This window comes from Nerophis lumbriciformis, linkage group LG07, assembly GCF_033978685.3.
Source record: "Nerophis lumbriciformis linkage group LG07, RoL_Nlum_v2.1, whole genome shotgun sequence".
Lineage (NCBI taxonomy): Eukaryota > Metazoa > Chordata > Actinopteri > Syngnathiformes > Syngnathidae > Nerophis > Nerophis lumbriciformis.
The window spans coordinates 53,711,736-53,732,459 of record NC_084554.2 but is presented as its reverse complement, the minus strand read 5'-3'; the positions used below and the strand labels follow the sequence as shown (position 1 = coordinate 53,732,459).

The 20,724-nt window shown below is 29.1% G+C and overlaps 1 protein-coding gene across 1 annotated transcript in view; it reads left to right on the top strand.

The window, feature by feature from the left end:
• LOC133609344 (partitioning defective 3 homolog) overlaps positions 1-20,724 on the top strand; it is a 963,929-nt gene that overhangs the window by 812,777 nt on the left and 130,428 nt on the right. The window lies entirely within an intron of this gene.

Here is a 20,724-nt window from a genome sequence, read left to right as displayed (position 1 = left end):
GGGGCCCCACTGTTCCCTTCCCCATCAACAACAATGCTAATCATGCAGACTTTGTGAGACAAGCATCAGAATGAGGCCTGGTCAGCGTGGCCGGTCTGAAAGTGGACTTTGGGTGTGTGTCAGGGGTCTTAAGGTTGGCTCCTGAGATAAAGCAAACATGTGTTAGTTTCTCTTTATCTCTGGCACAGCTCCTGACTCACAGGAGGAGTAAGAAGCTCCGTCTAATCAGAACAGGCCACTTGTTGTTGTTGTTGGGGGTCTTAGCATGACTACCAGCTCAGGGGCCATCCTGTCTGGGCCCTGGCCACAATGCAAACAAACACACACACACATACACACACACACACACACACGAAGAAACAGGGGTTCATGCACAAATAACTGCATATATGTGTCACACATTATTTGTCCTTTTTCGTTCACATTTTTCCAAAGAATGGACATTTGGCCCTTTTTCCACTAAAAGTTCCTCTTTTGGTTCCTGGAACCTCTGGCGTGTTCCTGTAGAAGTGAGTGATTTGTGTTTCCAGCACATTCCACAGTCCAGGTCGTTTCTACAAATCAGTCTGATGACGTATAAAGGAGTGGTTTACTATATTTAATTTACACTGATAGCATGTCAATAAACACACAATATTACTATTATTAATATATACTTCTTTTACTAAAAACTAAAACAATGAAATACAAATGAATAATATACAAAATGATAAGATTTATGCAATAAAGTGTACTAAATTGTTTATAAAAAGTCAGATTTTTGTCTGCAATGTCCAACAGTCAGAAAGTCGTCCTCAGGTCGTCAGGTGGTCACTTTTGCTCCATTTCAGCTGTAAATAACAATATATCAATAATACATGTGAGTGTTTATCTGTAAATAAAAATATATAAATAATACATGTCAGTGTTTATCTGTATATAACACGATATGAATAATAAATGTCAGTGTTTATCTGTAAATAACAATATATAAATCATAAATGTCAGTGTTTATCTGTACATAATAATATATCAATAATACATGTCAGTGTTTATCTGTAAATAACAATATAGCAATGATAAATGTCAGTGTTTATCTGTAAATAACAATATATAAATCATAAATGTCAGTGTTTATCTGTAAATAACAATATATCAATAATACATGTCAGTGTTTATCTGTAAATAACAAAATTGCAATAATAAATGTCAGTGGTTATCTGATCTGTAAATAACAATATATAAATCATAAATGTCAGTGTTTATCTGTAAATAACAATATATCAATAATGCATGTCAGTGTTTATCTGTAAATAACAATATATCAATAATACATGTCAGTATTTATCTGTAAATAACAATATATCAATAATACATGCCAGTATTTATCTGTAAATAACAATATATCAATAATACATGTCAGTGTTTATCTGTAAAAAACAAAATAGTAATAATAAATGTCAGTGGTTATCTGTAAATAACAATATGTGAATAATAAATGTCAGTGTTTATCTGTAAATAATAATATATCAATAATACATGTCAGTGTTTATCTGTAAATAACAATATAGCAATGATAAATGTCAGTGTTTATCTGTAAATAACAATATATAAATCATAAATGTCAGTGTTTATCTGTAAATAAAAATATATCAATAATGCATGTCAGTATTTATCTTTAAATAACAATATATCAATAATACATGTCAGTGTTTATCTGTAAATAACAATATATAAATAAAAAATGTCAGTGTTTAACTGTAAATAACAATACATTGATAATAAATGTACCCATTTATCTGTAAATAACAATACTTAATTAATACATGTCAGTGTTGATCTGTAAATAACAATACATAAATAACAAATGTCAGTGTTTATCTGTAAATAACAATATAGCAATGATAAATGTCAGTGTTTTTCTGTAAATAACAATATATCAATAATACATGTCACTGTTTATCTGTAAATAACAATATATAAATCATACATGTCAGTGTTCAACTGTAAATAACAATACATTGATAATAAATGTCTGCATTTATCTGTAAATAACAATACATAAATAATACATGTCAGTGTTGATCTGTAAATAACAAGATATAAATAACAAATGTCAGTTTTTATCTGTAAATAACATTATATAAATAATAAATGTCAGTGTTTATCTGTAAATAACAATATATGATTAATAAATGTCAGTGTTTATCTGTAAATAACAATATATACATAATAAATGTCAGTGTTTATCTGTAAATAACATTATATGAATAATAAATGTCAGTGTTTATCTGTAAATAACAATATGTAAATAATAAATGTCAGTGTTTATCTGTAAATAACAATATATAAATAATAAATGTCAGTGTTTAACTCTAAATAACAATACATGGATAATAAATGGCTGGGTTTATCTCTAAATAACAATATATACATAATAAATGTCAGTGTTTATCTGTAAATAACAATATATAAATCATAAATGTCAGTGTTTATCTGTAAATAACAATATATCAATAATACATGTCAGTGTTTATCTGTAAATAACAAAATTGCAATAATAAATGTCAGTGGTTATCTGATCTGTAAATAACAATATATAAATCATAAATGTCAGTGTTTATCTGTAAATAACAATATATCAATAATGCATGTCAGTGTTTATCTGTAAATAACAATATATCAATAATACATGTCAGTATTTATCTGTAAATAACAATATATCAATAATACATGCCAGTATTTATCTGTAAATAACAATATATCAATAATACATGTCAGTGTTTATCTGTAAAAAACAAAATAGTAATAATAAATGTCAGTGGTTATCTGTAAATAACAATATGTGAATAATAAATGTCAGTGTTTATCTGTAAATAATAATATATCAATAATACATGTCAGTGTTTATCTGTAAATAACAATATAGCAATGATAAATGTCAGTGTTTATCTGTAAATAACAATATATAAATCATAAATGTCAGTGTTTATCTGTAAATAAAAATATATCAATAATGCATGTCAGTATTTATCTTTAAATAACAATATATCAATAATACATGTCAGTGTTTATCTGTAAATAACAATATATAAATAAAAAATGTCAGTGTTTAACTGTAAATAACAATACATTGATAATAAATGTACCCATTTATCTGTAAATAACAATACTTAATTAATACATGTCAGTGTTGATCTGTAAATAACAATACATAAATAACAAATGTCAGTGTTTATCTGTAAATAACAATATAGCAATGATAAATGTCAGTGTTTTTCTGTAAATAACAATATATCAATAATACATGTCACTGTTTATCTGTAAATAACAATATATAAATCATACATGTCAGTGTTCAACTGTAAATAACAATACATTGATAATAAATGTCTGCATTTATCTGTAAATAACAATACATAAATAATACATGTCAGTGTTGATCTGTAAATAACAAGATATAAATAACAAATGTCAGTTTTTATCTGTAAATAACATTATATAAATAATAAATGTCAGTGTTTATCTGTAAATAACAATATATGATTAATAAATGTCAGTGTTTATCTGTAAATAACAATATATACATAATAAATGTCAGTGTTTATCTGTAAATAACATTATATGAATAATAAATGTCAGTGTTTATCTGTAAATAACAATATGTAAATAATAAATGTCAGTGTTTATCTGTAAATAACAATATATAAATAATAAATGTCAGTGTTTAACTCTAAATAACAATACATGGATAATAAATGGCTGGGTTTATCTCTAAATAACAATATATAAATAATAAATGTCAGTGTTTATCTGTAAATAACATTATATAAATAATAAATGTTAGTGTTTATCTGTAAATAACAATATATAAATAATAAATGTCAGTGTTTATCTGTAAATAACAATATATAAATAATACATGTCAGTGTTTATCTGTAAATAACAATATATAAATCATACATGTCAGTGTTTAACTGTAAATAACAATACATTGATAATAAATGTCCGCATTTATCTGTAAATATCAATACATAAATAATACATGTCAGTGTTGATCTGTAAATAATAAGATATAAATAACAAATGTCAGTTTTTATCTGTAAATAACATTATATAAATAATAAATGTCAGTGTTTATCCGTAAATAACAATATATACATAATAAATGTCAGTGTTTATCTGTAAATAACAATTTATAAATACTAAATGTCCGTGTTTTTCTGTAAATCACAATGTCTACATAATAAATATCAATGTTTGTCTCTAAATAACAATACATAGATAGTAAGTGTCTGCGTTTAACTGTAAATAACAACATGGAAATAATACATATCAATGTTTATCCGTAAATAACAATATATAAATCATAAACAGTGTTTAACTGTAAATAAAAAAATATAGATAATAAATGTCTGCGTTTATATGTAAATAACAATAAATGAATTATACATGTCAGCGTTTATCTGTAAATAACAATATATAAATAATAAATGTCAGTGTTTATCTGTAAATAACAATATATGAATAATACATGTTAGTGTTTATCTGTAAATAACAATATGTGAATAATAAATGTCAGTGTTTATCTGTAAATAACAATATATGAATAATAAATGTCAGTGTTTATCTGTAAATAACAATATATAAATACTAAATGTCAGTGTTTGTCTGTAAATAACAATATATCAAAAATACATGTCAGTGTTTATCTGTAAATAACAATATATAAATCATACATGTCAGTGTTTAACTGTAAGTAACAATACATTGATGATGAATGTCCGCATTTATCTGTAAATAACAATACATAAATTATACATGTCAGTGTTGATCTGTAAACAACAATATATAAATAATAAGTGTCAGTGTTTATCTGTAAATAACATTATATAAATAATAAATGTCAGTGTTTATCTGTAAATAACAATATATGATTAATAAATGTCAGTATGTATCTGTAAATAACAATATATACATAATAAATGTCAGTGTTTATCTGTAAATAACATTATATGAATAATAAATGTCAGTGTTTATCTGTAAATAACAATATATAAATAATAAATGTCAGTGTTTATCTGTAAATAACATTATATAAATAATACATGTCAGTGTTTAACTCTAAATAACAATACATGGATAATAAATGTCTGGGTTTATCTGTAAATAACAATATATAAATAATGAATGTCAGTGTTTATCTGTAAATAACAATATATAAATAATAAATGTCAGTGTTTATCTGTAAATAACAATATAGCAATGATAAATGTCAGTGTTTATCTGTAAATAACAATATATAAATCATAAATGTCAGTATTTAACTGTAAATAACAATACATTGATAGTAAATGTCCGCATTTATCTGTAAATAACAATACTTGGATAATAAATGGCTGGGTTTATCTCTAAATAACAATATATAAATAATAAATGTCAGTGTTTATCTGTAAATAACAATATATGAATAATACATGTCAGTGTTTATCTGTAAACAACAATATATAAATAACAAATGTCAGTGTTTATCTGTAAATAACTTTATATAAATAATAAATGTTAGTGTTTATCTGTAAATAACAATATATGAATAATACATGTCTGTGTTTATCTGTAAATAACATTATATAAATTATAAATGTCAGTGTTTATCTGTAAATAGCAATATATAAATAATAAATGTCAGTGTTTAACTCTAAATAACAATACATGGATAATAAATGTCTGGGTTTATCTCTAAATAACAATATATAAATAATAAATGCCAGTGTTTATCTGTAAATAACAATATATCAATAATGAATGTCAGTGTTTATCTGTAAATAACTATAAATAATGAATGTCAGTGTTTATCTGTAAATAACAATATATAAATAATAAATGTCAGTGTTTATCTGTAAATAACAATATATCAATAATGAATGTCAGTGTTTATCTGTAAATAACAATATATAAATAATACATGTCAGTGTTTATCTGTAAATAACAATATATAAAATACTAAATGTCCGTGTTTTTCTGTAAATCACAAAATATACATAATAAATATCAATGTTTATCTGTAAATAACAATATATGAATCATAAATGTCAGTGTTTATAAATAACAATACATAGATAATAAATGTCTGTGTTAATCGGTAAATAACAATATATAAATCATAAATGTCAGTGTTTATCTGTAAATAACATTATATAAATAAAACATGTCAGTGTTTATCTGTAAATAACGATATGTAAATCATAAATGTCAGTGTTTATCTGTAAATAACAATATATACATAATAAATGTCAGTGTTTATCTGTAATTAACAATATATGAATAATAAATGTCAGTGTTTATCTGTAATTAACAATATATAAATAATAAATGTCAGTGTTTATCTGTAAATAACATTATATGAAATATAAATGTCAGTGTTTATCTGTAAATAACAATATGTAAATAATAAATGTCAGTGTTTATCTGTAAATAGCAATATATAAATAGTAAATGTCAGTGTTTAACTCTAAATAACAATATATGAATAATAAATGTCTGGGTTTATCTCTAAATAACAATATATAAATAATAAATGTCAGTGTTTATCTGTAAATAAAAATATATAAATAAACATGTCAGTGTTAATCTGTAAATAATATATAAATAATAAATGTCAGTGTTTATGTGTAAATAACAATATATGAATAATAAATGTCAGTGTTTATCTGTAAATGACAATATATCAATAATACATGTCAGTATTTATCTGTAAATAACAATATATCAATAATAAATGTCAGTGTTTATCTGTAAATAACAATATATAAATAATAAATGTCAGTGTTTATCTGTAAATAACAATATATCAATAATGAATGTCAGTGTTTATCTGTAAATAACAATATATAAATAATACATGTCAGTGTTTATCTGTAAATAACAATATATAAAATACTAAATGTCCGTGTTTTTCTGTAAATCACAAAATATACATAATAAATATCAATGTTTATCTGTAAATAACAATATATGAATCATAAATGTCAGTGTTTATAAATAACAATACATAGATAATAAATGTCTGTGTTAATCGGTAAATAACAATATATAAATCATAAATGTCAGTGTTTATCTGTAAATAACATTATATAAATAAAACATGTCAGTGTTTATCTGTAAATAACGATATGTAAATCATAAATGTCAGTGTTTATCTGTAAATAACAATATATACATAATAAATGTCAGTGTTTATCTGTAATTAACAATATATGAATAATAAATGTCAGTGTTTATCTGTAATTAACAATATATAAATAATAAATGTCAGTGTTTATCTGTAAATAACAATATATAAATACTAAATGTCAGTGTTTGTCTGTAAATAACAATATATCAAAAATACATGTCAGTGTTTATCTGTAAATAACAATATATAAATCATACATGTCAGTGTTTAACTGTAAGTAACAATACATTGATGATGAATGTCCGCATTTATCTGTAAATAACAATACATAAATTATACATGTCAGTGTTGATCTGTAAACAACAATATATAAATAATAAGTGTCAGTGTTTATCTGTAAATAACATTATATAAATAATAAATGTCAGTGTTTATCTGTAAATAACATTATATGAATAATAAATGTCAGTGTTTATCTGTAAATAACAATATATAAATAATAAATGTCAGTGTTTATCTGTAAATAACATTATATAAATAATACATGTCAGTGTTTAACTCTAAATAACAATACATGGATAATAAATGTCTGGGTTTATCTGTAAATAACAATATATAAATAATGAATGTCAGTGTTTATCTGTAAATAACAATATATAAATAATAAATGTCAGTGTTTATCTGTAAATAACAATATAGCAATGATAAATGTCAGTGTTTATCTGTAAATAACAATATATAAATCATAAATGTCAGTATTTAACTGTAAATAACAATACATTGATAGTAAATGTCCGCATTTATCTGTAAATAACAATACTTGGATAATAAATGGCTGGGTTTATCTCTAAATAACAATATATAAATAATAAATGTCAGTGTTTATCTGTAAATAACAATATATGAATAATACATGTCAGTGTTTATCTGTAAACAACAATATATAAATAACAAATGTCAGTGTTTATCTGTAAATAACTTTATATAAATAATAAATGTTAGTGTTTATCTGTAAATAACAATATATGAATAATACATGTCTGTGTTTATCTGTAAATAACATTATATAAATTATAAATGTCAGTGTTTATCTGTAAATAGCAATATATAAATAATAAATGTCAGTGTTTAACTCTAAATAACAATACATGGATAATAAATGTCTGGGTTTATCTCTAAATAACAATATATAAATAATAAATGCCAGTGTTTATCTGTAAATAACAATATATCAATAATGAATGTCAGTGTTTATCTGTAAATAACTATAAATAATGAATGTCAGTGTTTATCTGTAAATAACAATATATAAATAATAAATGTCAGTGTTTATCTGTAAATAACAATATATCAATAATGAATGTCAGTGTTTATCTGTAAATAACAATATATAAATAATACATGTCAGTGTTTATCTGTAAATAACAATATATAAAATACTAAATGTCCGTGTTTTTCTGTAAATCACAAAATATACATAATAAATATCAATGTTTATCTGTAAATAACAATATATGAATCATAAATGTCAGTGTTTATAAATAACAATACATAGATAATAAATGTCTGTGTTAATCGGTAAATAACAATATATAAATCATAAATGTCAGTGTTTATCTGTAAATAACATTATATAAATAAAACATGTCAGTGTTTATCTGTAAATAACGATATGTAAATCATAAATGTCAGTGTTTATCTGTAAATAACAATATATACATAATAAATGTCAGTGTTTATCTGTAATTAACAATATATGAATAATAAATGTCAGTGTTTATCTGTAATTAACAATATATAAATAATAAATGTCAGTGTTTATCTGTAAATAACATTATATGAAATATAAATGTCAGTGTTTATCTGTAAATAACAATATGTAAATAATAAATGTCAGTGTTTATCTGTAAATAGCAATATATAAATAGTAAATGTCAGTGTTTAACTCTAAATAACAATATATGAATAATAAATGTCTGGGTTTATCTCTAAATAACAATATATAAATAATAAATGTCAGTGTTTATCTGTAAATAAAAATATATAAATAAACATGTCAGTGTTAATCTGTAAATAATATATAAATAATAAATGTCAGTGTTTATGTGTAAATAACAATATATGAATAATAAATGTCAGTGTTTATCTGTAAATGACAATATATCAATAATACATGTCAGTATTTATCTGTAAATAACAATATATCAATAATAAATGTCAGTGTTTATCTGTAAATAACAATATATAAATAATAAATGTCAGTGTTTATCTGTAAATAACAATATATCAATAATGAATGTCAGTGTTTATCTGTAAATAACAATATATAAATAATACATGTCAGTGTTTATCTGTAAATAACAATATATAAAATACTAAATGTCCGTGTTTTTCTGTAAATCACAAAATATACATAATAAATATCAATGTTTATCTGTAAATAACAATATATGAATCATAAATGTCAGTGTTTATAAATAACAATACATAGATAATAAATGTCTGTGTTAATCGGTAAATAACAATATATAAATCATAAATGTCAGTGTTTATCTGTAAATAACATTATATAAATAAAACATGTCAGTGTTTATCTGTAAATAACGATATGTAAATCATAAATGTCAGTGTTTATCTGTAAATAACAATATATACATAATAAATGTCAGTGTTTATCTGTAATTAACAATATATGAATAATAAATGTCAGTGTTTATCTGTAATTAACAATATATAAATAATAAATGTCAGTGTTTATCTGTAAATAACATTATATGAAATATAAATGTCAGTGTTTATCTGTAAATAACAATATGTAAATAATAAATGTCAGTGTTTATCTGTAAATAGCAATATATAAATAGTAAATGTCAGTGTTTAACTCTAAATAACAATATATGAATAATAAATGTCTGGGTTTATCTCTAAATAACAATATATAAATAATAAATGTCAGTGTTTATCTGTAAATAAAAATATATAAATAAACATGTCAGTGTTAATCTGTAAATAATATATAAATAATAAATGTCAGTGTTTATGTGTAAATAACAATATATGAATAATAAATGTCAGTGTTTATCTGTAAATGACAATATATCAATAATACATGTCAGTATTTATCTGTAAATAACAATATATCAATAATAAATGTCAGTGTTTATCTGTAAATAACAATATATACATAATAAATGTCAGTGTTTATCTGTAATTAACAATATATGAATAATAAATATCAGTGTTTATCTGTAATTAACAATATATACATAATAAATGTCAGTGTTTATCTGTAAATAACATTATACAAATAATAAATGTTAGTGTTTATCTGTAAATAACAATATGTAAATTATAAATGTCAGTGTTTATCTGTAAATAGCAATATATAAATAATAAATGTCAGTGTTTAACTCTAAATAACAATACATGGATAATAAATGTCTGGGTTTATCTCTAAATAACAATATATAAATAATAAATGTCAGTGTTTATCTGTAAATAACAATATATCAATAATAAATGTCAGTGTTTATCTGTAAATAACTATAAATAATGAATGTCAGTGTTTATCTGTATATAACAATATATAAATAATAAATGTCAGTGTTTACCTGTAAATAACAATATATAAAATACTAAATGTCTGTGTTTTTCTGTAAATCACAAAATATACATGATAAATATCAATGTTTATCTGTAAATAACAATATATAAATCATAAATGTCAGTGTTTATAAATAGCAATACATAGATAATAAATGTCTGTGTTAATCGGTAAATAACAATATATAAATCATAAATGTCAGTGTTTATCTGTAAATAACATTATATAAATAAAACATGTCAGTGTTTATCTGTAAATAACAATATATGAATAATAAATGTCAGTGTTTATCTGTAAATAACAATATATAGATAATAAATGTCAGTGTTTATCTGTAAATAACATTATATAAATAAAACATGTCAGTGTTTATCTGTAATTAACAATATATGAATAATAAATGTCAGTGTTTATCTGTAAATAACAATATATGAATAATAAATGTCAGTGTTTATCAGTAAATAACAATATATACATGATAAATGTCAGTGTTTATCTGTAAATAACATTATATAAATAATAAATGTCAGTGTTTATCTGTAAATAACAATATGTAAATAATAAATGTCAGTGTTTATCTGTAAATAACAATATATAAATAATAAATGTCAGTGTTTAACTCTAAATAACAATGCATGGATAATAAATGGCTGGGTTTATCTCTAAATAACAATATATAAATAATAAATGTCAGTGTTTATCTGTAAATAACAATATATGAATAATACATGTCAGTGTTTATCTGTAAACAACAATATATAAATAACAAATGTCAGTGTTTATCTGTAAATAACTTTATATAAATAATAAATGTTAGTGTTTATCTGTAAATAACAATATATGAATAATACATGTCTGTGTTTATCTGTAAATAACAATATATACATGATAAATGTCAGTGTTTATCTGTAAATAACATTATATAAATTATAAATGTCAGTGTTTATCTGTAAATAGCAATATATAAATAATAAATGTCAGTGTTTAACTCTAAATAACAATACATGGATAATAAATGTCTGGGGTTATCTCTAAATAACAATATATAAATAATAAATGCCAGTGTTTATCTGTAAATAACAATATATCAATAATGAATGTCAGTGTTTATCTGTAAATAACTATAAATAATGAATGTCAGTGTTTATCTGTAAATAACAATATATGAATAATAAATGTCAGTGTTTATCTGTAAATAACAATATATCAATAATGAATGTCAGTGTTTATCTGTAAATAACTATAAATAATGAATGTCAGTGTTTATCTGTAAATAACAATATATAAATAATACATGTCAGTGTTTATCTGTAAATAACAATATATAAAATACTAAATGTCCGTGTTTTTCTGTAAATCACAAAATATACATAATAAATATCAATGTTTATCTGTAAATAACAATATATAAATCATAAATGTCAGTGTTTATAAATAACAATACATAGATAATAAATGTCTGTGTTAATCTGTAATTAACAATATATGAATAATAAATGTCAGTGTTGATCCGTAATTAACAATACATAGATAATAAATGTCAGTGTTTATCTGTATATAACACTAAAACGAGTAATAGTAACTAGAAAATTCCGGTGGTAATTGTGATGAGTCTGCTATCTGTGCTGTGACCCTCAGGCCCGGGTCCATTGAAGCTAGCATTAAAAACGTTAGCATGCTAACGTTAGCTTGTTAAAACATCAGTTGGCATACTTGCAAGATTGAGACAAAGTCCAAATCCATGATTTGTTTTGGTTTAAATGATCAAAATGAGCTAAAATGAAATGTTAGCATGCCTACGTTAGCATCATAACATTGGCTATGATTGTTATGTTCAAATGAATATAATTATCTAAAATACTAATAATATTGTGACCAATTCCTTCCACGTTTGTGCGGTTGTAAACACGTTTGTCCAAATATTGCAGTTGTAGTATTTTTACCTTTCCCTCTCAACAAACGTTTCTCTTCCATTTTGGTGTAAACATGCGATCATGTCACCCCCCAGCCCTGCTCCACCCAATCTATTTCCCCAGCTGCGAGCGGTCCCGACCGTGTCAGCCGCAGCCAACTTCCAAGTCACACATAATACCCGTCCAGCTCCTTGACACAAATTGGCTGATATCGACTGCCAGGACTCTCGCAGTGTATCAACATTGATTTAGTTTCTCCTTGCTTGTTTTTCTAACCGACGTTTGCTCGGCTCAAGTTTTTACCGCGTTTGTGTGTCGGGGAGGTAACGAGCGGCGACACCGGCCCGCAGTGCTGCAGGGACCCGGTCTTTACACTGCAAGAAGTCAGTGTTCAAAAACAAGGGAAAAAGATACAAAAATGAGGGGTATTTTACTTGAACTAAGCAAAATTATCTGCCAATAGAACAAGAAAAATTGGTTGGTCAACCCAAAAATACCTTAAAATAAGTACATTCTCACTAATAACAAGTGCACTTTTCTTGGTAGAAAAAACAAATATGAGACCCTTTTTTCGCAATATGTTGAAAAATATTCTTAAATGAAGTAAATGCTAGTGCCATTATCTTGACATAATGATATGCGCTCGGCATTACATTTATTGAAACCAGCAAACTTACACTAAAAACTAGTTGATTGTTCTTAATGGAAAGGCAAAATGGCAACGCTCAGGCAAATCATATTGTCTAAAAATGCATTTTCCCATCAATAACATGACATCATCGCGCCAAGTGTGTGCTCTTTCAGTCAATTAGTGGGCAAGGAATATATATATATATATATATATATATATATATATGTCTTAATAAGGTTATCCAAAAAATAGTGCTCGATACCGTAGTAGAGCGCAATATATGTATGTGTGGGAAAAAAATCACAAGACTATTTCATCTCTACAGGCCTGTTTCATGAGGGGGGGTTCCCTCAATCATCAGGAGATTTTAATGGGAGCATTCACATACCATTCCGGTAGGTATTCTTTTCGTGGTGGTGGGTGGGTGGTTGCTGTCATGGTGCACGTATTGGAGTGTTGTGTTGGGTTTCGTGAATGGTTGGTAGCTGTTATTTCTCAGGTTGAAAGTGACGTCAAGGAAATTTTCAAATTTTCAAAGAGAACGGCCTACGGATCACGATTGAAGCCAACAAGCAAACCGTCAACTTCCTTGACGTCACTTTCAACCTGAGAAATAACAGCTACCAACCATTCACGAAACCCAACACAACACTCCAATACGTGCACCATGACAGCAACCACCCACCCACCACCACGAAAAGAATACCTACCGGTATTAATAAAAGGCTATCGATGCTGTCATCTAGCAAAGCTGAATTTGACCAAGCAACCCCCCCGTACCAAAAAGCCCTTGATGAAAGCGGATACAATTTCACCCTCACCTATGAACCCACGCAAGGAAACCAACCAAAAAAGAACAGAAAACGAAACGACATCATCTGGCACAACCCCCCATACAGCAAAAACGTCTCAACTAACATTGGACGCAAATTCCTCAATCTGATTGACAAACACTTTCCCAAAGACAACACCCTAAGAAAAGTATTCAACAAGAACAACATTAAATTGAGCTACAGCTGTATGAACAATATACGACAAATTATCTCAAACCACAACAAAACAATTGCAAATGAGCCGTCGGCCCCCAGACAGAGCGACTCCAAAACCAACAAAGGCTGCAACTGCCGAAAGAAACCTGATTTCCCTCTCAACGGGGGGTGCTTACAAACATCAGTTGTCTACCAATCTAAGGTAATACGCAAGGACATTAACACATCCGACACATATGTAGGATTAACCGAGGGAGAATTCAAAACCAGATGGAACAATCACAAGGCTTCTTTCAGGAACCAAAACCTGCGGAATACCACAGAACTCAGCAAACACATTTGGGACCTCAAAGACAATAATGTTGAATATTCAATAACATGGCAAATTCTTGCATCCAGCACACCTTACAATAGTGGTAATAAAAGATGCAACCTATGCTTGAAAGAGAAACTGTTTATTATTTACCGTCCAGACCTGTCATCCCTCAACAAGCGCAGCGAAATTGTAACAGCATGCCGCCACAGACGGAAACACCTCCTAGGTAACACATGAGCCAATCACCACGCCCCTACGCCAGCCTGTACCCACCCACTCTGTGCCCTATATAAACCATGGTATGTGAATGCTCCCATTAAAATCTCCTGATGATTGAGGGTACCCCCCCTCATGAAACAGGCCTGTAGAGATGAAATAGTCTTGTGATTTTTTTCCCATACATATATATATATATATATATATATATATATATATATATATATATATATATATATATATATATATATATATATTTATTTTTATTTTTATTTTTTTTATTTTTTTTTTTTATTGTAATGCCATGTTATTATGTTCTTTACAATTGTATGTCAACTTTTGACCACGACTGTACATTATCTCAATTAGCTAAAGTATCAAAGATAGACATGTTTTTGATTTTTTTTACCCGATATTAGAGCTTAAAGTGGTGATATAGGCGGTGTTATCGTAGCCGCAACGTTCTGCACATCACTATTAATGAGGAATGAACTTTCACCAACCAGACACAAGCCCGATCTTTTTGCTTGATTACGCCCAGAATGAGACTCCTTTCATTTCAAATTGGATCCCGTCGCGAGATGAAGACCAGATAAACCGGCAAGAATGACTCCCACCTGGACCACGTCTTCTCCAGACATGCAGGCCTGACCAAACATGGGTGTGCTGATTCATGCCAGCTCCCTTCCAAGAGTCAAAAGTCACCAAGCAAACCTCCTTTAATGGCTTAATTAATGGTCTTTTCACCTCCCGCCCCCTCGCATCCTCTATATGTCAAGTCTCACAGAGGGAGACCCTTTCACTGCTCGGGCCCCCGAAAACTCTTGACGGCTTTTGTTATGCTGAGTCTCAACATGTGTCACTTTCACCGCGGCGCCTCTTTACGGGAACGCCAATTCAAAGGAGTGCACGTCGGGGGGAATTATGGCACCGCATGTCCCGTTGGAGAAAAGCCAGACCTTGTCCTGTTTGCACACGTCGTTTAAAAACAAAAAAAAACAGACCCTCGAAGAGGACTAAAAGCGCAGGACAGATAAGTATGGCGGGGTAATGGAAAGTTATTTCAGTGGAGTGAAGCCATTGGAGTGGGAGTGCAAAGAAACAAACACAAAAGAACCAAAGATGAGTTGCTTATTTTGTTGGTCTGGGAAGATAAAAACCAGACCAAGAAGAGCAATCAAAAAGTTATACAAACAACTGTTCGGACATTACAGAACACGGAGCAACTTACCTTTTGATGGGTAGTCTTTTGTGCTTCATCATTTTTGTTGTTGTTGCTATTTTCACCTTTGGCTTACTTTCTGTGTATTGCATGCATACACCAAATATTTGTAAAAAAAAACAAAAAAAACCACACAATTGTAGGTCAAATTCAGATTTTTCTGACTGCAGTTAAAACAGAGACCCCCCCCCCCCCCCCCCCCCAAACTACGGACCATAATCTGTCGTCCCAAGCAGGGCCGGCCCGTGGCATAGGCCGTATAGGCAAATGCTAAGGGCGCCGTCCATCAGGGGGCGCCACGCCAGTTCCACAAATGTTGGAGAAAAAAAAAAAAAAAAAAAAAAAAAAGTTGGTACTATTATTTCTAAATACAAAAAAATAATCCCACGTTAATTAAAATGCAAAGTAAAGCCTATTTAATAGAAATATTATTTGTTACAACATTACAGTACTCCCACCTTACATTCCTCAGGGACATTTGTATTAGATCTTTTAAGCAGGTGTTTTTTGTTTACATTGTTATTGCCTTCTGGTTAGCTAATGTTTGCCCTGCAGGTAATAGTCACTTTTCCACCCCTTTATATATTAGGTATAGTTGTAAGTAAAAAAAAAAAAAAGGTCAAAGACAAAGCTATTTGGTTTCTTGTGAGTATATACACTTCACTGCCGATGTGGGGGGGGGGCGCCACCTAAAATCTTGCCTAGGGCGCCAGATTGGTTAGGGCCCAAGTCAAAGGTTTTACATATTTTTCAATATTTTCATCTGTCCTGTCCAGACAACTCAGACTGTTGATGTCAATGATCATATCTGCTGTGGCAAGTGTGCGATTACTTCTTCTTACTGGATTTATATTTGACTTTAGTACCGTATTTTTCGGAGTATAAGTCGCACCGGAGTATAAGTCGCACCTGACGAAAATGCATAATAAAAAAGGAAAAAAAAACATATATAATTCGCACTGGAGCCCGGCCAAACTATGAAAAAAACTGCGACTTATAGTCCGAAAAATACGGTATGTTTTGGGATTTATTCAGTGTTTATTCAGAAAGAAGAATATAAAATGTATATATAATAACAAAAAAAATATATATATATTTCATATATTTATACATATATCCGTTAGGCCAGCAAAAAAACACAGAGGCTATTTCATCCCTACAAGCCTGTTTCGCAGGTTTCCCTTCTTATAACCGAAACGAAACTGCGAAACAGGCTTGTAGGGATAAAATAGCCTCGGTGTTTTTTCTTGACTTAACGTATAGTCCACTCTACCCCGGTATTGGGCACTGTATACCGAATAAACCACAGAAACCTTGACTATATATATATATATATATATATATATATATATATATATATATATGTCTTAATAAGGTTATCCAAAAAATAGTGCTCGATACCGTAGTAGAGCGCAATATATGTATGTGTGGGAAAAAAAATCACAAGACTATTTCATCTCTACAGGCCTGTTTCATGAGGGGGGGTACCCTCAATCATCAGGAGATTTTAATGGGAGCATTCACATACCATGGTTTATATAGGGCACAGAGTGGGTGGGTACAGGCTGGCCTAGGGGCGTGGTGATTGGCTCATGTGTTACCTAGGAGGTGTTTCCGTCTATGGCGGCATGCTGTTACAATTTCGCTGCGCTTGTTGAGGGATGACAGGTCTGGACGGTAAATAATAAACAGTTTCTCTTTCAAGCATAGGTTGCATCTTTTATTACCACTATTGTAAGGTGTGCTGGATGCAAGAATTTGCCATGTTATTGAATATTCAACATTATTGTCTTTGAGGTCCCAAATGTGTTTGCTGAGTTCTGTGGTATTCCGCAGGTTTTGGTTCCTGAAAGAAGCCTTGTGATTGTTCCATCTGGTTTTGAACTCTCCCTCAGTTAATCCTACATATGTGTCGGATGTGTTAATGTCCTTGCGTGTTACCTTAGATTGGTAGACAACTGATGTTTGTAAGCACCCCCCGTTGAGAGGGCAATCAGGTTTCTTTCGACAGTTGCAACCTTTGTTGGTTTTGGAGTCGCTCTGTCCGGGGGCCGACGGCTCATTTGCAATTGTTTTGTTGTGGTTTGAGATGATTTGTCGTATATTGTTCATACAGCTGTAGCTCAATTTAATGTTGTTCTTGTTGAATACTTTTCTTAGGGTGTTGTCTTTGGGAAAGTGTTTGTCAATCAGATTGAGGAATTTGTGTCCAATGTTAGTTGAGACGTTTTTGCTGTATGGGGGGTTGTACCAGATGATGTCGTTTCGTTTTCTGTTCTTTTTTGGCTGGTTTCCTGGCGTGGGTTCATAGGTGAGGGTGAAATTGTATCCGCTTTCATCAAGGGCTTTTTGGTACGGGGGGGTTGCTTGGTCAAATTCAGCTTTGCTAGATGACAGCATCGATAGCCTTTTATTAATTCCGGTAGGTATTCTTTTCGTGGTGGTGGGTGGGTGGTTGCTGTCATGGTGCACGTATTGGAGTGTTGTGTTGGGTTTCGTGAATGGTTGGTAGCTGTTATTTCTCAGGTTGAAAGTGACGTCAAGGAAGTTGACGGTTTGCTTGTTGGCTTCAATCGTGATCCGTAGGCCGTTCTCTTTGAAAATTTGGCATATGCGTTTCTTGGTATTCTCGCTGCAACCACCCACCCACCACCACGAAAAGAATACCTACCGGAATTAATAAAAGGCTATCGATGCTGTGGAATTATCTTGCCCTGATGTGGGATCTGAGCCGAGGATGTTGTGATTAAGGGCTATCGAAGTCAACTTTGATTGATTGATTGATTGATTGATTGATTGATTGATTGATTGATAATTCCGCATTTTAGAACTGTCCGTCTTACCTAAATGAACACACTTGAATGGCGACGCATTTAAGAATCCAGCATTTTCCTGACCCCTATTTTAAGGTGCCCCAGTGGTTATCCAGTCAGCCTCATAGACCGGAGATCAAAGGTTCAGATCTTTGTGGAATTTTTGTGTTGGGCTAATTAGAGACTCTAAAATTGTCCGCAGAGACCAGTCCAGGGTGTACCCTGAAGTCAGCTGGGAGAGGCTCCAGCTCACTCGTGACTCAAGCGGTAAAGATAACGGAAAATAGTTTGGTCTAGAAAGCCGTACGACGATTAATGGTACTTTTATTGTACCTTGTTTAAAAAATCCACAAGCTGTGGTTTCACTCAAATAATGCGGCCAAATCCCTGCACTTTGGCTCGTGAATCTGTTGTTGTTCTTTGGTTCTAAACCTTTGCAAAGAGCCAAGCCGCAGAGGGGATGCGATATCCACGGTTCTAATGCCCTGTTGAGATCTTCAGACATCTTTTGGGACCAACACTTTTTGGACAGGGAGTCACGGGTCGCCGGCAGCTTCGGCAAGTTTCGAGATGAATAACTCTCGAGATGAAAAAGTAGTTCCAGTTTTAAAATCCACATCTAAAGATAAAGCTGCCATTATTAGACAGAAATACCATGGAGACCACAGCATGGTTGCCTCAGTCTGCTTAAGTGCCAGCTTGACGTTTCCATGGGAACACAGCGCTTGTCAGGGGATTAAGATGTGTTTGCCAGATAAGTGAACTTCTCTCATCACGTTGCCTATGTTCTAGGACTGGAAAAATAACTATTAAACTATGTTTCCTAACACGACGGGGAACTTGTTGCAGTATTTGGTGTTCGAGGTGTGACAGCAAGGACAGCATAGCTTTGCAGTCGTGTTTATGGAATGTTCCAGAATGATTTGTGTTTGTGTGAGTTAGTGTTGTCCCCATACCAACATTTTGGTACCGGAGACCACAAAATTATTGTAATTTAGTCCTTAAATAAAATAGTGAACATACTAGACAACTTGTCTTTTAGTAGTAAGTAAACAAACAAAGACTCCTAATTAGTCTATGCAGTAACGTATTGTGTCATTTATACACCTATTATTTTGTACACATTATGAGGGACAAACTGTAAAAAATAATATTGGTCCACTTGTTAATTTACTGTTAATATCTGCTTATTTTCTGTTTTAACATGTTCTATCTACACTTCTGTTAAAATGTAATAATCACTTATTCTTCTCTTCTTTGATACTTTACATTAGTTTTGGATGATACCACACATTTAGGTATCGATCCGATACCAAGTATGAAGGTGTCTGTTACTACATTATATATATACTTGCAGTGTGTATATTGTACATATTACATATTGTTATGAAGGTGTCTATTACTACAATATATATATATATATATATATATATATATATATATATATATATATATATATATATATATATATATATATACTTGCAGTGTGTATATTGTACATATTACATATTGTAATGAAGGTGTCTGTTACTACATTGTATATATACACTTGCAATGTGTATATTGCACATATTACATATTGTTATGAAGGTGTCTGTTACTACATTATATATATACTTGCAGTGTGTATATTGTACATATTACATATTGTTATGAAGGTGTCTATTACTACATTATATATATATATATATATATATATATATATATATATATATACTTGCAGTGTGTATATTGTACATATTACATATTGTCATGAAGGTGTCTGTTACTACATGATATATATACTTGCAGTGTGTATATTGCACATATTACATATTGTTATGAAGGTGTCTGTTACTACATTATATATATACTTGCAGTGTGTATA